We start from the raw sequence: 15,801 nt of genomic DNA, 5'->3' as shown, positions 1-15,801 counted from the left end.
GACTTGACTCTTGAAGCTAGAAACTATTGACTTGACTTTTGAAGCTCTAAGTCTCGTGACTTGACTTGACTCTTGAAGCTCGAAACGAATGACTTGATTCTTGAAGCTTGAAGAAATGACTTGACTCTTGAAGCTCAAAATGAAGTCGTATGAGGCTAAGTCTCATGTACGATTCAAAATGGAAGACTTGACTCTTGAAGATCGAAATGGAGATGTATGAGGTTGAAGTCTCGTGGCTTAACTTGACTCTTGAGGCTCGAAATGGATGACTTGACTCTTGAAGCTCGAAGCGTGATTCAAAATATTCTTCTATAATGAATCATTGATTCGAATCCAATAATAGGTAGAACATATCGAATCTTCTCACGAGTTATTGATTCAAATCCAATAGTAGGTAAAATCGATCGAAACTTCGGCTATCAAGTATATTGATGGTAAAATTAAAATATATTGTTCGAACTCTTTAAAAATATTGTCACATATGTTATTCTTTACGCTATAAATAAGGTTACATATTTATTTATTTTCTTACTCAAACATGCATGAAAACACAACATTATTTAACTTGCCCGAAAGATGGTCCCAGAATAACCTTCCTTCATAAGTAACTTATTAGAGTACTAGTTTCTCAAGAGATAAACTTTTAAGGTTTATTTATTTTTCTTTAACAGAAACTTTAGAGTACTAATTTCCTAATATATGAAAAACTTATAAGGTCAACATTATTTAATTTGCTCAAAAGATAATTGCAAAATAACTTTCATTTGTAACCGATTAAAGCAAATAGTTTCCCTATAAAAAACTTATAAGGTTACATATTTATTTTTATTGCACAAATATAAAAGCACAACATTATTTAACTTGATCGCAAGATAGTTTCAAAATAACATTCACCAATAGCAGTGCACTTGTTAAGATGTTGAAAAATCCTGAACTTCACCAAATGTGACAATCCCAATATCCTCCAAATGGATTAGGATTGTAAGAACAAGTTCTACACACCGTACCATCACTGCAATCGCTATGTGAACTGCAACTTCGACCACAAGTTATTTCGTAACCAAGTGGAAAAAGTAATTTTCCTTTCATCTTTACAACATCAATTGATAAGTCTCTTAAAGCCACCACTTTAGGATTCCAAGAGAGATTAACTGCACATTAATGAAGTGTAATAACAATTAGAATAATTAATATACACAATTATTATATATAGAGAAGAATATTAGAACCTGAAATTGCAACAAAAAAGTAATGAAAAGAAAAGCTTGCTTAGAGGAAGGCATCTTCGATTAATTTGGTTCAAAGATAATATAGAAGAAGTGATGTTTTCTTTGCTTTACAGAGGTTGGTATATATATTATAGTCAAGCTTTGATATAGGGGTATTTTAGTTATTTTCTATTTGTTGGTGCAAACATCTGTTGTCTCACCGATTTACGTGTCCGCACACTGAATGCATGGTGCATGCAAGGGTATTATAGTCTTTCGTCTCCTTAGGCATTTTCTTTTGAATTTGGAAGTATTCAGGTTTGTAATTATATATATTTTATTTTTTCATTTGTTCATTAAGGATAAGGATTAGTGATTCACTCTCTCTATATATGCACTAATTATTTACAATTCAATATTCACAAAGTATTAACCTATTCAAGGCAACAAAGACATAATATAAAATTCGGGTACTATCATATTGAAAAACTTGAAACATTTAGTAGTTTCCAACAATTAGCATTCAGTTTTTTTTTTCGAACTAACATTCAGTTCAAGTTTGAAGAATTTTGTAAGTTAAAATATATTGCGTAGAATTTTAGCGGTAACTATGATTTCATTTTTTTATATTAGTTGTTACTATTTCTATTTTATGAGTATTTTCTTATTGGTTAAACCGAAAATCGAACCGTTAAGGACCAAAAATCGATAAACCAAAACTGATAAGAAAATATCTTATTTGTTGGTTATTGATTTTACATATTTAAAAATCGAAAATCGATAAATCGAACCAATAACACATAAAATCGAATAAAGCCGACCGATGCACACCCCTAGTGGGGCTCCTCTTTTCTCTTTTGTTGTGTGTCTGTTTTTCTTTTTCAGTGAATGCGCGTGCCTTTTTTCTCTATTTTTGTATCTGTGTATTATGTGTGGCCCCATGTGAATGAGTGTGTATATTATTGATGGATTGTGGAAAACATGAGGTGATGTGTGTAGGTATGTGGGTGGAATGTGGATTGTGAGGGTGAGATGTGTGTTAATATTATGTGACATAGTGAGGTGTCAGAAGTGTCATGAATTTAATTATTTTTTATTTTTTTTTAGGAAAAAATTTTCAACTAAAAAAAAGGTATAGGGTAAGGTGAATTAAATGAGTAAAATATTTTTGGAGAGGGATAAAATTACATATCTACACCTACATGCAAATTGTCAATTATTCATATGTTGAACCAAGAGAAATCCCTCTAAGAAGTTATACCAGTTAACAAGGTTATGAGTACATTCATAATATAAACTCGATCTATACGAAATAAGACCCATCTGAGAATTAGTTACAACTTGTTTCCCCTGAGAACCTAATTCTCTTTTTCATTCTTAGATCGATCTGATGTGGATATTTGGTTCTTCATCTGATCTCAGAGTACGTTTGTGAAATTATCAAAACAAAACATAGTACAGTAGTAACCATGCACAATCAGTTTTTTTCCTTTTTGATGGTGATAAACACATAAAATACGGTTCCTTTTTGAGAATAAGATTTACCCAAAAATATTTTCGCATACTCGACTTCATGAATCAGTTTCATTTCTCTATTACAATACTTTCAAACACTAGTTGACCATATACTCATACATCTCATATATTAGGTCCCAATTTATTATTCATCAGAACTACATGTACATTAATTTTTACCTTTTTGATAGTGACAAACTATTTTCCATGTCTGCCAACTCCGTCTGTATCACCACCATCTTTATTATCAATTCCCCATATCACCATCATTTACAATATTTTAATTTTTTCTGATGTCTTTATGAGTTTGCTAGTCATAAAAATCAAGAATAAATTTATCAATCATCAAAATAATAAATATAAGATTAATAGTAGGTGAAACCGATTAAAACTCCTCATAAATTATTGATTCAAATCTAATAATAGGTAAGATCAATCGAAAATCTGCTTGGACCAAATTCATAATAGCAAAATATTATTACTGCAGAAGCACCGAACATGCATTGGCCTATATTTTCCTTTGCCAATTTCCCGCCATCATGTAAAATATTTTGTTTAAATTCTTTAAAAATATTTTCAGATACATTACGATATTTACGATATAAATAAAGTTATATATTTATTTTTCTTACACAAACATATATAAAAACACAACATTATTTAATTTGCTCGAAGAATAGTCCAAAAATAACCTTCATCAGTAACTTATTAAAGTACCAATTTCTCAATATATGAAAAACTTATAAGGTTGAATATTTATTTTTCTTAGACAAACTTAAAAATACAATATTATTTAACTTACTCAAAAGTAACATATTAGAGTACTAATTTCTCAATATATGAAAAACTTACAAGGTTGAATATTTATTTTTCTTAGACAAATTTAAAAATACAACATTATTTAACTTAATTAAAAGATAGTAACAAAATAACTTTCATCAGTAACCTATTAAAGCAAATAATTTCTCAATATCTGAAAAACTTATAAGGTTACATAGTTATTTTTGTTACACAAAATATTATTTAACTTGTTCAAATGATAGTTTCAAAATAACCTTCATTGATAACAGTGCACTTGTTAAGATCTGGAACGGTCCTGAACTTCACCACATGGAACAATTCGAATACATATATTTTCCCAATATGCTATATTGTTTTGAACAAGTTGTACACGTCCAACCATCACTGCAATCGCTATCTGAATTGCAAGTTCAATAACAAGTCACATCGTTACCAAGTGGAAGAAGTAATTTTCCTTTTATCTCTGCAACATCAATTGTTTAATCTTTTAAAGCCATCACTTTTGGACCTCAACAGATGTTAACTGCACATTGATTAAGTGTAATAAAAATTAGAACAATTAATATACACAATTATTACAAAGCAAGAAGAGCAGTAAAAGTAAGTTTAAAATCTAAAATTGCAATAAAGAGAGCAATGAAGAGAAAAGCTTGTTTAGAGGAAATCATCTTTTGATTAATTTGGCTCATCAAAGATAATATAGAAGAAGTGATGTTTTCTTTGCTTTATGGAAGTTGATGTTTATATTATAGTTAAGCTTTGATATAAGGACATTTTAGTCATTTTTAATTTGTAGGTGCAAACATCTGTAGTCTCACCAATTTACGTGTTTGCACTACATTAATTGCATGGTGCATGCAAGGGTATTATAGTATTTTCATCTCCTTTGGCATTTTCTTTTCAATTTAGAAGTATTCAGGTTTGTAATTATATATACATCTCTTTGTCATTTGTTCATTAAGGATAAGGATTAGTGTAGTGGTAGTGTTGTTTTGAGTTTTTTATTTATATTTTGCTTGCGTTTTGTGTGAGAGGTTGACTATAGATTGATTGAAGAAATATTATAGAAAATTGATTAGATAAGATGTTATTATATCAAAAATGATCTTTAATGATAATTAATTAAAAATAATGATTGAATTGTTGATGAATATATTTTTCAGAGGCAGTAACAAGCACTATGTTTTAGCACTATTTATAAATGCTTCTAAAGTCGTATAGGGTGAAGAAAAAATTTATTTACTCAATTTATTTAATTGCAGTTCATAGAATTACTTTAAAACTACAACCTAAATTTCTATTATTACATAAAACCCCAAATCTCAAAAATAACTACAAAAAGCCCCTTTTTACAATTTCTCTCAATATCCTAATACCTATGCTTAATGCTCCCACAGAAAGTGTCTCAAATCAAGAACCTCAATCATTCAAATTCACATTTTGAATTTTCAAAAGGGTGGCAAAGAACTTCAACTTCTCTATCGCAAAATCCTAATTTACAAACTTCTAATCAAATTCCTTCTCCGGATTCTTTTCCACTCTGCATTCCCATACATATCATAGTTATGTATGAGAATCTATTAGACCTATTGAATTGCATTATGTCAACTTACATACATAGCCCACTTATGTATATGGAAGAATGTTAGTCATTATTGCTCATTTGTATCTATCAGTATTGAAAAATTTTATTTAAATTTTGTTGCATATTGAACTAATATTGATTTGCAATATAATTATTATAGGAGATGAAATACACAAGAATGCCTCAACAGTATTGAAATGTTCATTTTCTTGAGATTTTTTTATTTTTGAAGAAATAGAGCTTGAGAAAATAGCAAAATTTTGTTCGAAAATACAAAATTTGATGTTGTTTCAAAATTTAAAAATTCAAAGTTATTGATTTTAAGGAATTCATTAATCATACATTAAGGTACAATTTTGAATAATTATTAGACTTGATTTTTTTTTGAAATATCATTAAGGAAGTTAATTCTGATACATAAGATACTTATGTATATCAACGTTCAATTATGTATATGAATAACTAAAGTTTGGGAGAGAGAAAAGATTTATTGAAAAAATCAGAAGAGAGAGTAATTAAGGAGCAAACTTGTAAAATTTATGTTACTTGCCCTTTAATTTATTCACAATTATCTTGTTTTGAGGAAAAATCTATACAATCATTAGTTTTTCTCAAATTCATTGAATCGTGCCATCAATTGATGAAGACTCTTGTATGATATAATAAAATATTATTGTCATTTTCAAATTGTGTTTTAATTTTCAATTAATTTCTTATTTAGTCAAATATTAGTCTAGTTTACATAACATACACCAAATGATTGATCGATTATTAACAACTGATGTAGTTAAGCAATATATGATACACTTTAAGTAGTAATCTAGTTTATATATATATATATATATATATATCATGTGGCCGATTATTGATAAATGTAGTTGAGCATAAATCATATTTATCGATAATAGATACAAGTTGATTCATGATATTTTTATTCATAATTCATTAGATTTGTGCAAACTGAGGTTTAGATTTGAAATTGAACGAGTAAAAAATCTTATAATTTCTTATTATTTTAGACAAAAGTCAAGAAACGACAAATCCGACAAAATGAAACAGAAAAAAGTTCTTTTTTTTTGTTGAACTTTAAAGATAAGTGAATTTTATAGTTGGCTGATGTCTAAACAGCGAGTGTGGTGTATACAATGCTTATGATGTAGCCTAGACGATGCTTGTGATATATAGTTGATTGATGCCTAAACTATGAGTGTGGTCTATAATTGGTCATCTGATCGATGACTATAAAGTTTCAGTACAATGAATAAAAGCACCAAACTAAATTTCTTATCAATAACCACATGGACTATTGGATTAGAGCTAAGATTGAGGATGATGAAAATGATCTCGTGTATGATTAAAGTTATTATCGATGATAAAATCATTAATATAGTAACTAATGAGGTTAGAATATATGTCGAAGAAGTGAGAGTTTAAACAATAACGAAGAAAAAATTAAAAGCTTATTGATAGCAAAGGCTAATACAGTGAAGATCATACCAGTTATGGAATAATTTTTTATGAGAATAAAAAAATTTGTCCCAAAAATATGTTGGGTTCTATGTGTGTGTTTTGAATGCAAAATGGAGGGAATTAAGTGGAAGAGAAAATTGAGTTTACACCAAAATGGAAAGTGTGCTCAAAATAGAAAAGCTTACTAAAATTCTCCTACATTGGTGGGAGAAAGAAGTTTTACAGTGTTTATATTGCGAAACACATTTCCACATGTTAAGTGAGACAAGAAATAAGAGATGCCTTCGGCAAATGATGGATGAGATCTATTTTTTTGGACAATGTTTATTTGACAGAAATTTAATCTGAATACCAAGGAGAAAAAAACGCAACAGTAATTCTCCATTTATGCATGCATGCAGATTTCTAAACAGTGTTTCGAACTGATGCACTATTTCGTGAACTGGTATACCTGTTCGGAAAAGGACATGGTCTTTGAATGAACGGACATGAATTTCCAGAAAAGACACATCATTTAAGTGAACCGCTGCCACCTTTTCGAAGAGGCATATGATAGGCTATATAAACCTGCTTTGATCCACAGGTTTGAGATATGAAATTTTCAGAATACAAAATCTTTTCTTCTCTTAAAAATATTCTGTATGATCATTCAAACCGTTGAGGGCGTTCGTGTAATCCAATAATTTGAGGTACCACTATAATTGGATTGAAGACATTTTATCCTGGGAGGAAAATTCCATAGCCTCGGGTACAGTGAGGGAAATTATTCCTTAAGGACACTTCGTGAACTCGGGGGACTTGGTCTAAAATTTCTGTTTCATCTATTTTTCTGATATCTAACACACTTCTTGGATAGATTAGTAATAATTTTGTGTTGAAGATATTAAAGAACTTCAAAACTGTTCTTGTTCATACATGAACTTGTTATGAAGTTGTTGTTGTATTCATACAGATTCTAGTACCTGTAGAAGAAAAATAACAATCTTAAGGAATAACCTCAGAATCTGTATTACTTGTTTTTGGAGATTAAAGCTTTAAGTTTTCTACTCCGTTTGAATTTAACTAGTTATTAGAAGACATAAAATCTTCATCACAAGTTTAAAATTCACTCGATTGACAATTGGAAGTCATAAAAACTTCATTGTTAACTAGAAACAAGAAGAAGAATTTAAAATTGCTTAACTTTATAAGTAGTATTCTGAAAATACTAAATATTATTGTCTTGTGGTGACAGAAAAAATGACCTAACGAAAGTCAAATACAAGATGTGGCTACGACTATGGGGGCAACTAGTATTGCCTCAACAAGTCGAGCAAATGCTCCGCAACCAATGGCACCTGCAGAGAAGCACGAAAAATTTATGGGCATTGACTTTAAGCGATGACTGCAGAAGATGTTCTTCTACCTCACAACACTATGCCTTCAAAAGTTCACTAGTGAGGATGCTTCTGAGGTGCCTGAGGGAACCTCGGACAAAGAGCATTTCATGATTGTAGAAGCTTGGAAGCACTCGGACTTCCTTTGCAGGAATTATATATTGAGTGGTCTCCAAGACGACCTATACAATGATTAAGTTATACATAATTATCTTGTAAGGCTTGGCTCCTTGAAAAATACTCGGACTTCCTTGGAAGCAGTCCATCGAATTTTATTATTTATATGAGTAAGTTATACATAATTATCTTATAAGGCTTGGCTCCTTGAAAAATACTGCCAAGTAGTTAATATGTTTTGTGTATTCATGTTTTATAATTCATAATTCGAATTAATATCAATTTAACTTACTGTACATAGTAAAATATCTTAATGTTGGGCCCGTGTTGACACGGGTCATGCTCCTCTAGTCTGTATAGAAGAAGATCAGAAGTTGTCGTATTGCTCTTATAATTTTTTGTTCTTCGATATTCGTTACTGTTTGTTGTGTCTTATATAATTACTAGTTGGCTACGACCGTGCTACGCACGGTCCAATATTGATCATTAAAAATTTTACATTATATATAATTTTATCATTTAATTAAAACCTTCATTTATTTGGTTAATAAATTTCTAGTTAGACATATATTATTATATTTAGATTAAAATTTGTACAAGAGTATTTTAAATTGTTAATATGACACCCATATAATTACGAGAGTCAATCATTTTTTTTTTTTTACTTTTCACATAGTAATTATGAAATATATAATAAAATATTTTAAGTTAGTTGACTCTTGTAATTTAGAATACCTTTTATGTAATTTTCAAATAACACATGATACTCTTTTTGTCCAAAATTTTGTGGCATTGATAATCAACTATGTTTTAAAAATAATTTAAATTTTTAATTAATAAGATTTATAATAACTTTTTTTCTATTCCAATTTAAGTAATATTGATATAATTTCGAGAGTCAACCAAATATTTTACATTCCTTAAATTTTTTAAGTTTTTAATTATTGTAATTAATAATTTTTTTTTTACATATTTTCTGCTATATATAACAGATTAATTATTTTTTAGATATTTTATGTTATTAAATGTTGTAATTTATTATGTAGTTTTCTTGAATATATAACAGATTAATTATTTTTTTTAGATATTTTAAATTATTAACTATTGTAATTTATAATACTTTTTATGTAATTTTCAAATAATATATGTTACTCTCCTTGCCCAAACTTTTGTGGCATTGATAGTCAATTATGTTTTATAAATAATTTATTTTTTTAATTATTGTGATTTATAATATTTTTTTCTATTCTAATTTAGTTAGCACAATGTTTAGATGACCATAATAATTAATTAGGGATGATATAGTATAAACATGGCTTAAATGACTTATAATAACTAATTAGAAGTAATATAGCAAAATTACTATAAAAATATTTGTTAAAATAATTAAGTAAACTTCATATAAGACGTCAAGTTAATTTACTATTAAATATTATCAATTTTTTAATACTTAAATGACTTATAATAATTAATTAAGGATGATATCACAAAATTATCGTTGAAGTAGTTGAAGCAGACATGTAATAAGTGTCTCTTTTATTTTATTTTTAAAATATAATTAAAATTTTTAATATATAAATATCATATAATAATTAATTAGAAATAATATAGTAAAATTACGGAACAAGCACGTCAAATAACGGCAAGCAGCAGAAATGTCCACTGTGTGGTGTGTGCTTCACCTGCCACACCGTGACTTATTATATAGGAAAAAATTTGATCACTATATTATTTTGTTATAGTACTTTGTTTTCATTACAATCTGTTGTTCAATTTCTTATACATTTGTTATTTTTGTTTTTTTGCTTTGAATTGGTTCTTTTTCTTGAGTCGAAGATATATGAAACAGTAGCTTTTCCTCTAAAATAGAAATACAATCTGCATATACTTTATATACTTTTCAAATTCTATTTAGAAAGTTACATTGAATATGTAAAAACCTCAATTTCACAGCACAACTCTAATATATATATATATATATATATATATATATATATATATATATTATACTTTTAAATCTGAATACAAATAAGAATTCGAGCGACAAAGTAACAATGGACAAACAGTAATAGAAAATCTACGAGTAACAGAGGAAGAAGATAACTCGAAGGATAAGAGATAATAGACCATTGAAGGTGAGGTGAGAGAATATAGACTAAGCCAAAGCTTCAACATAATTTGCATAATCTCTTCAGTAGGTAACTGCTCCAATTTAAGGTATTTGCCTAACCCGTATCCCAAAGGAAATCCATTCTTTTGTTAGGCCATAACTTCACCTCAGGCCCAAGTCCAAAGTTCATGACCGAGTTCATAACAATATCTCCATCCTCAATAAGAACCTTATCCTCAAGGTTCAAGACAAGGAATCCAATAAAAAGTAAGATAAATTGTGACCAAAGTTTGATGGTGCATAGTTGGATTTGATGTTCACAAGGTAGCAAAATGCAATAACCATACGACTCCTCGATTCCTACTATAGTAAAACCATATAAGTGATGCTGATTTAGAAATCTTTTCGATCCAAACGCTGCAATCTTCGTACAACACAATTGATATATAAAACCAGCTTGCAACTACCTTGAATAATTGTCGGAACCATTAAGTAGTGTGTTAAACATCTTCATGATAGTGACTTCCTTTTCCAACCTATATTTGTGTGACCAAGAGGAACAACAAATCGTCTTGAGAAATTCATTGACATGCACAAGTAGAGGAGCATATGCTAAAAGCATAACATGAATGAATTTAGGAATTAATGATTTGTCATTGTCAAAAATAAGAATACCCCTCTGAGAAGTTGTTGTACATTGTCTAAGGCCTTTCTCCATTTTTCATAACATGTAGTTATTTGCATTGTGCCAAAAAAACTTCTTCGATGAACCTCCACTCAAGCTTTTAACGCCTCCTGGCCACAAACCTCTAGAAGCATCTATGTGGGTGTCATTTGACCAAAGCAATGAGTCTCTTAACATTGTCAACATAGTGAACCAGCAAAGGAAAACCCTGTAAGTCAGAGGTTAGCAGATGATACGCCGCAAATATAGGTGTAGACACCTAATTTTGTCCCTCTCAAGTCCAATTTTATTCATTTTAGCTCACCTTACCACACACCCTCATCCACGTGATTATACCCCACAAAAATACAAAAATAATAACCAATTCTTAACCAAACCATAACAAATTTTATCCAATTCTAACTACCCTACCCCACCCTCTTTATCCTTACCCGTGTACACCCCTCCCTTAGGCTTTCTTTTCTTTTCAGGCGAATGAATACACAAAAAGGGAGCCCACGAAAATTGCTTTTGGGCTTTTGGGATACAAAAATAGAAAAGGAAGGGATTCACCATTTCCATTTTAATAATACACACAGTAGCACATAGGGAATCTTTCATCTATTATTCACAACAAAAACATCATAAAGGGGGCCCGCAGGGCAAGACCCATCTTCTTCTTCACAATTTCATAGACCAAATACATCACTCACAAAAATAAAATAGAGAGAGATCACCATTACACAACCTCCATTTTTCATTCAATAGACTCACTCATTATATAGGCACAAACGCTCACCGATACACCACTCATCACGACCATGGATTGAATTCTCAACACACAGCTATAGAAATAGATGCTAAGGAGGAGGAGAGAAGGGATTTGATAAAAAAAATTGGTTCTCCTTCACAACCCGCACACACAGACACACCGAATCACGCACACACTCCTTATGATACACTGATTCATATGCATAATTGGAGATGACCGAAAGAGGAGTGATGAGGGTTGAGGGAGAAACATAAATTAGGCATTTGTGTTACTGTTCCGGCGACGGTCTCACCAGAAAAGCTTTGTTACTGCATCGTTCAAGGTTTGTATTTGTGTCAATCGAGTCCGTCGAGCTCCGGTGTAGCTAACTCATAAACCAAAACACGATTCTATCATCTCGAGTGCACTGTCCGATCAATTTCGAACGGAAAATAGTCCTTTATATCGATCCTTATTATCCGTTCAATATGGGGGTTCCGTCTCTCGTCGAATTGTTTAGGTTTAGGCTTATTATTACTCTTGGGTATTGAGATTGGAATTTCTTTATTGGGATTTCTGTTCAGAGGTTTGTTATTTTCGTTCAAAATTATTGATTCGGGGGGTATATTGAGTGGTGTTGCTACTTTCGAATTTCTTCGGAATGGGATTTGCAATATCGAGCTGGTGTTAATCATTTTGAGGCTTTTGGTTGAGGATTTCAGACTTCAGCTTTCATCGATTCATTATTATCAGTGAAAAATCTACTCTTTTGAGGTTTAATTCTCCCCTCTCTCTTCTTTTATTTTAATTTCGATGCGATTGTGGATGTGATTCGATCTCTCTGTCCTATTAGTTTGGATTGATTTGGGTGATGTTTGATGTTGTTTGGTTTTTCATAATTGATCTCAATGGCATAAATGTGATGATAATATGAATTTGGGTTTGTATCAAAAAAGTAATTTGGGATGGGAATTGAAAGATTGGTAAAATGATTTTGGTTTAATTTTTGATTTATTGATTATGTTAATTTCATCGAACTTGATAGTATCATGTCTTAGGTTGGGCATCGATAGGCAAATTCTAAGTTTTGGGGCAGGCAACTCATAGGATTCTAATCATCGAATGTGTAATTATTTGTGTTGAGTGATTTTCTTTATTTTTATCGCATTTCATTAAATGTATTTATTTAGTTAGGGAATGCCTCGAAGCTCATTTGTATTTATTCACCAGGGAATGCCCCAACGCATTATGTTGGCGGAAGATGTTCGTGATCAAGATCCAGGACACCGGGTGGAGCGTAGTTTAGGATTAGTGTAGGTTTACATTTCAGTTCCTTCTATTTTGGGTTTGTAATAATTGGACTGAACATTAACTTTTGGATTTTCGTTTGTTTGGTTTGGTTGTTTTATGTGTTTTTTGGTTTATACATTTATAATGTCATACTAGCCGATATGCTCCACCAAGCGACCGTGATCGAACCACGAGATCGAGGTGTGCCTAAAACCTTCTCCTCGGTCAACAGAATTTCTTAGCCGAAATCTCTGTTCGCAAACCAGCTTTAAAAGAGTCAAACTGTTTTAAAAAGGATTTTCCAAAAGGTGACTTGACACACCGGATTTATGCCAAGTGGCGACTCTGAGTTTTGACTATAAAAGGTCCTTTTTGAAACAATTATCTTCATTGTCACTTTAATAATAAAAACACTTTTGAACATAAAATCAATCTTTTTGGAGTTAAAAAAGGGGTGTGATAGCTCTGGCGACTCTGGTGGGGATTTTTCAGAATTTCAGCTTATTTTGGAGTTGCATCGGCTTAGTTTGGCACTATAGGTGTATAGACATTTTTTTTGTGTTGTTTTGTGTTATTGTTTATCATTGTTGAGTGCCTACGTGCTCTTTGTTTATAGTTTTTACTTTATGTGTTACCGCTTTATATCTGGCATCATATGCATAACTCGAGTCTTTCTTTCTGCAACAAGTCCGTAGTACATGTTTGTACACGACCTATAGTTGAGTCACCCTTATTTTAGAAGGGGGAGCCGTTGGGTTGTATGGAGTAGGTGGACAGCTAAAGTAATCCACTATTGACCAACACTCCCCCAAACAGCCTTGTTAGTGGACCCCAACATAGGTCGGCCTTTAGGTCATGCTTATCTGCATCATATTGAGACCTAGCGGGATCCACGTGGCCCTTTGTAGGAGACTCACCTCCAAAGCATCCTTACATGCTAAATGTTGCATCTTTGAGGGTAACGTGGTCATTTGACGGACTGATTTGGGGAAAGCATGTGTTAGAAGTAAAGGGCGTAGGCAAGAATTGTTGAAAAAAATAGAAGAACAAGTGAGTCGAAAAGAAAAAAAAAGAGTTTCGTAGTTTTTAGAGTTTTATGGCTTTTGTTTTTCACAATTCAAAAATTTAATTTTTTTTTTTACCTTTCACACTCATTTTCTCAAAAACATCAAAAAGATATTCCTTTGTCTCGTTTAGCATGCATTCACAATTTGAAAACTTCAAAAAAAAAAATTCATTCATAGGAGTTTTTATAAACGAAAAATGCAAAAAAAGATGTTAGAAATTTTTGACATTTCGTATAACGAAAATACCAAAAATATTTTTCTTTCATAGTTGTTGATGTCATTTTTGTATGAAGTGTCAAATTAAAAATCCAAAAAGATTTTATTTTCATCGTGCAGTCGTGTCTCTCAAGTCAAGATTTTGTTTGTTCTATAATCCTTAATTGTCCAATCTAGATGAACTACGCACCCCTGATTCTTCTCTTTCGGGATTTGAGATACATAGGCAACTTATTGTGGGTTCGGGGGATCTTATTTCAAAAATTTAAAAATATTTTTTTTCACTCTTCATTTAGAATAGGTGTTTATGTATCAATAAAAGAAAACTACAACAAGATTTTTCCTTTAATAGGTTCAAGTTTCATTTTGGTATGAATGCAAAATTGAACCCCCCCCCCCCCCTCCAAAAACAAAAGAAGAGTTTATTTGGTAATCATAGGTTTCATTTTGTATAGGCTATTAAAGCTGAATAAAATGCAAAAAGATTTTCATCTATTCTTTTGACAATTTGTCATTTTTGTTTTCTTCTTAAAATTTTAAGAAAAAAAAAAGAAAAAGAGTTTAATTGGCCATTTTGGCAAGACTTCACGAACTACACATACCTGATTCTCCTCTCTCGGGAGTGAGATACGTATGCGCCCTTATTGGGTTCGGTGATCTAATCCCTCTGTTACCTCTTGTTCAGTTAGTTTAAGGTAGTTGATTTGTAGCATCCTGGTCCTCCACATCAGACCAATTTCAAGGAAGAGTTAGTTGTGTCCAAACAAGGATATAAAGAGTGAAATCACAGATCAAACAAAGAGTCATGGAAATGAGAGTTTGAAGCAAGAGATTAGGAGACTAAGGCAACAAATGACAGAAATGCACCGAGCTTGGGCCAGTGGATTGCCTCCTCCTTCCTTTTCCGCTATTGATCCCACAAATACCTCGAGTTTTCCCCAAAATTGGAGAGTCAGTTTCCTACTATTGTTGATGCACCACAACATGACTTAGAATTCATTACAAGCCCAAAGCATCTCAATACTTCCACCACTTTTCCTCTAGCTCCTCAGTATAATCCTGCAACATTCACAATGCCACATATCGTTCGTGATCTTGTTACTCAATCCTCTATTGAGACTTCTACATTGGCTAGCCGCCCAATGGTTGTGCTTCCCCATTCTGCTAGTAAACCTTTGTTCAATACTCTTGGTGATCATTGTTATACTCCTGATCCTGCTTTTAAGTTAACTGGACCACCAAAATTTCTTAACAAGAAATCCATTGTGCCAGAAGAGTCGGTGAAAATGGTTGGAAAAAATAAAGTGTGCAAAAAATGCTATGAAAAATTCTCTAGGACCTGCGGGTAAAGAAGATGTTTCATACAAAGACCGGGGAATGCCTTCAAGTGCTAACCTTGCTTTAATTTTTGAGATATCGAAATTTGAGGAGCAAAATAGGCATGAGAAATCCGTGAAACATTTGGGACAATATTGCAATCAATTAAGGGAACCTGGAGGGAAGAAGAATGAGAAAGATTCAAATGCCAATGTAGTTGGAGAACGGGCGCATCCAAGAAGATGACGTCGTCGTTGCTGTCAGTCTCAAGCCCAAGTCCATACCCAATCTCTCCATAATCACTCCCAAAATCC

General features: G+C 31.5%; 2 long non-coding RNA genes across 2 annotated transcripts; one reads left to right on the top strand and one right to left on the bottom strand.

The window, feature by feature from the left end:
- Positions 1-774: 774 nt before the first annotated feature.
- On the bottom strand, positions 775-1,324 carry LOC124895129. The gene is made up of 2 exons (XR_007051531.1): positions 1,230-1,324; positions 775-1,151 (listed from the first exon to the last, which is right to left on the bottom strand). It is a non-coding gene; the product is annotated as an uncharacterized LOC124895129 (long non-coding RNA).
- Positions 1,325-11,455: 10,131 nt separating this feature from the next.
- LOC124895130 lies at positions 11,456-12,977 on the top strand. Its single transcript, XR_007051532.1, has 2 exons — positions 11,456-12,371; positions 12,828-12,977. It is a non-coding gene; the product is annotated as an uncharacterized LOC124895130 (long non-coding RNA).
- The last annotated feature ends 2,824 nt before the right edge of the window (positions 12,978-15,801 follow it).

The sequence above is a fragment of the Capsicum annuum genome, unplaced genomic scaffold, assembly GCF_002878395.1.
Source record: "Capsicum annuum cultivar UCD-10X-F1 unplaced genomic scaffold, UCD10Xv1.1 ctg80110, whole genome shotgun sequence".
Taxonomy (NCBI): domain Eukaryota; kingdom Viridiplantae; phylum Streptophyta; class Magnoliopsida; order Solanales; family Solanaceae; genus Capsicum; species Capsicum annuum.
Note: the sequence above shows the minus strand (reverse complement) of the source record. Positions and strands in the feature narration are given on the sequence as shown.